The sequence below is a fragment of the Sorex araneus genome, chromosome 7 (assembly GCF_027595985.1).
Source record: "Sorex araneus isolate mSorAra2 chromosome 7, mSorAra2.pri, whole genome shotgun sequence".
NCBI lineage: Eukaryota > Metazoa > Chordata > Mammalia > Eulipotyphla > Soricidae > Sorex > Sorex araneus.
Genome location: NC_073308.1, coordinates 33,300,592 through 33,303,906, shown reverse-complemented (window position 1 = coordinate 33,303,906; position 3,315 = coordinate 33,300,592). Strand labels below are relative to the sequence as shown.

Here is a 3,315-nt window from a genome sequence, read left to right as displayed (position 1 = left end):
ATTTCCGTTTAGTTTTTTTAAGAGCACATGGCACATTGAATAGGTACAGATTAGGACTGATGTTCTGTATCTCGTGAACAGAACGTAAGTCCTCTCATTTGACTACAAATCTACAAACCGCAAAGATCAATTGCTAATTACAGTAGGTGGCTGCCTCCATTGCAATGTCAATAACAAAGTTAGTGCCCCTTGCTGGACTCTTCAATATAATTGACATCTGTTTTAAAATCTGGGAGAATAAACTCCCCTTCCTTTTCTATTTACATTTGTGTTGGAAATAATCAAGGAGATATTGAAAACAAGCAAGCCATATGTTCAATGACAATAAATGCTTCAAATAGTCTCTTTGGACACACATTTCATTGGAAGAATGGCGAATGAATGATGTGGATCATTTTACAGCTTCCATGTGGATGAAAGGATCGGATATGCACTCTCTTCTCACCTCCAATAAGCTGTTGACTGACATGCATGTCTGGTGCTTACTATTACATAAAATAAAGGAGCAGAAAATCTGTTTGCTGAGGTAGCATTCACAGAGGGACCCTGCAGTGGTTCAGAGGTAATTTAGGTTTATTTTCTCTGTATTCTTACTGCACAAATCTTCTATTTATTTGGTTGTTTTGAAGAAGAGAATAGAAGAGTATTCCTGGAACATTCTCTTTGCCCCAAACATTTGGAGTTCTCAAAAAATATAAGGTCAAAAATGTCTGAGAGAAGAAGAATATTTAGATACAAAAGTTCATAAGTGACTACTGATAATTTTGTTGATAATGCCAAGAATTGAAAGCTGCTTGAATTTGATATGTGTACTTGTTTAGTAGTTTATTCCTTGTTGACATTTATAAAAAGTCCTGAAAAATTGTAATTTTGATTTAGCTTTTCATCTTTGTGTACTTGTTAAAATAATTGCCTTTTATTCATATTTAATTAAAATTTTTTGTAACATTTTGAAATACTAGGAAAGAGGAAAATTTCTCATCTTTTGCTTTTATTTCTAGATATCTGCTACCTTGAATTTCTTTCTAGAGGCAATTGACTCATTTGTGGTGGCCATCATCTTTTTAATCTGTGTGACAAATATCCTATTTCCCACACAGGAACGTTCTGAGCTCAGAAAGAGATAACTCCCTGACAGTGTTTGGAATAGAGCAGTCTCAAAGTAATTTTTCCCCTCCTTTCCCCCTCTCTTCTTTCTTTATTTGCTTTTTTTCCTTATTTCCTTAAAAACTCATTCTAGTTGCATGTCTTGAATCTGTTATTCTTTAGTGTTATTATTCTTCTCAATTTAAAACTGTGACTGACTTTATCCTGTCATAATGAAAATAATGATTTTTGATTGAATAATATGTGGAAATAAAAAACTTATAGCAAAGTGTAGAGAGAAGAATGAAGGGGAGAGTTTTGCTTCAGTAATAATACTATTATTTCATTTTTCTTTTATGTATTTTTCTATTCCTGGAAAATAAGCTTAGGAAATATGGTAAATGTAGAAATTTGGCAAAACTCTAGAAATGAAATGTTGTTTTATATTCAATTTTTTAGGTAGTATGTAAATATCTACTGTGCTATTCTTGTGATCCAGGTGATGATTTGTTACATGTATCTACATTGTTAAAAAATGAATTTAAAAAAAATGTAGGGGGCAGGGAGATAGTTTAAAGATTGGAGCGCATGCTTTGTATGTGGAAAAGACAGATTTGATCCCTGACACTGATTGGTTCTCTAAGAACTGCCAGGGAGGAACCCCTGAGCACTGAGTCAGGAGCAGCCCCTGAGCACTGCTGGGTGGTGTCCCCAAAACAAAAGTAAAAGTTGAAAACACGCCCATAGCTGCCTGCCCCCTCTTCTTTATTCACCATGACAGAGGCTGCCTTGTCCTTCGCCAAGGACTTTTTGCCCAGTGGGGTGGCTGCAGCCCAACTCGAAGTCGGCGGTAGCGCCCATGGAGCGGGTCAAGTTGTTGCCACGGGTACAACATGCCAGTAAGCGAATCACCACTGATGAGCACCACAAGGGCATTATGGCCTGGGTGGTTTGTGTCCTGAAGGAGCAGAGAGTCCCGTCCTTCTGGTGTGGCAACCTGGCCAATGTCATCAGATGCTCCCCACCCAGGCTCTCAACTTTGCCTTCCAAGATAAACACAAGTTGATTTTCCTGCACAGTGTAGACAAGAGAACCCGATTTTAGTGCTACCTTGCCGGCAATGTGACATGGGGGAGTGCCCCTGGGGCCACTTCCTTGTGCTTTGTCTATGCCCTTGATTTTGCCCTTACCGGTTTAGCTGCCGATGTGGGCAAAGCCTGAGCTGAGAGAGAATTTGAAGGGCTTAGAGCTGGTTGGTTAAGATCTCCAAGACGCGATCAAGGGCCTGTATCAAGGCTTCCGTGTGTCTGTGCAAGGTATTATCATATTTAAGACACTGCAAAGGGAGTGCTTCCAGATCCCAAACACTCAAGTCTTTGTCAGCTGAATGATAGCAGTCAGTCATGGGCGTGGCTGGATTGACTTCCTTTCCATTTGACACCGTGCTGTCACGCATGATGATGTAGTCAGGGCGCAAAAGAACTGGCATCATGTACAACGGACACAATTGATGCTGGAGGAAGATTGCTCGTGATGAAGGAAACACAGCTTTTGACAAGGGTGCCTGGTCCATGGGGGGCATGAGGGGTGCTTTTGTGCTTGTCTTGTATGATGAAATCAAGAAGTACACCTAAATTGTTTCCTAGATCTCTGCTCAGAACAGGCATGTTATGTTACATAACATCACTTGAGCATTCTCAACTGCCGTCTATCTATCATTGACAGCTTAAGACTAGTTGAAAACAGGAAGCAATAATGTTCATCTGACCAGGTCTCCCTCAAACCATTTTCATAATGACGATGGGAGTCAATTATAGTTTTTATTCCAGTCACTCCTGATAAATGACAAATTTAAAGAAAAAATATCTGAGATAGAAAAAAAAGGTTGAAAACACATTGGATTTTGAGAAAAACATCCATTCACATGCCATTGTACATGCATACGACCGAGAGCAGTGATGGGCCCTTTTCCTGTTTCCCCCAAATTGTTACATTTTGCAAAACTCTGGGACAAGCAATATCACACAAAATCAGGAAAAAATGGATTATGCATTTTCATTAGCTCAAGGTTTTTCTTATCAGACTTTATAGCCATACTTAATTTTCTTTTTTTTTTTTTTTTTTTTTTTTTTTTTTTTTTTTGGTCTTTGGGTCACACCCGGCGATGCACAGGGGTCACTCCTGGCTCTGCACTCAGGAATTACCACTGGCGGTGCTCAGGGGACCATA

General features: G+C 39.2%; 1 pseudogene; it reads left to right on the top strand.

Moving 5' to 3' along the window:
* The first annotated feature begins 1,860 nt into the window (after window positions 1–1,860).
* LOC101541003 (ADP/ATP translocase 2-like) lies at window positions 1,861–2,720 on the top strand (annotated as a pseudogene).
* Window positions 2,721–3,315: the final 595 nt, after the last annotated feature.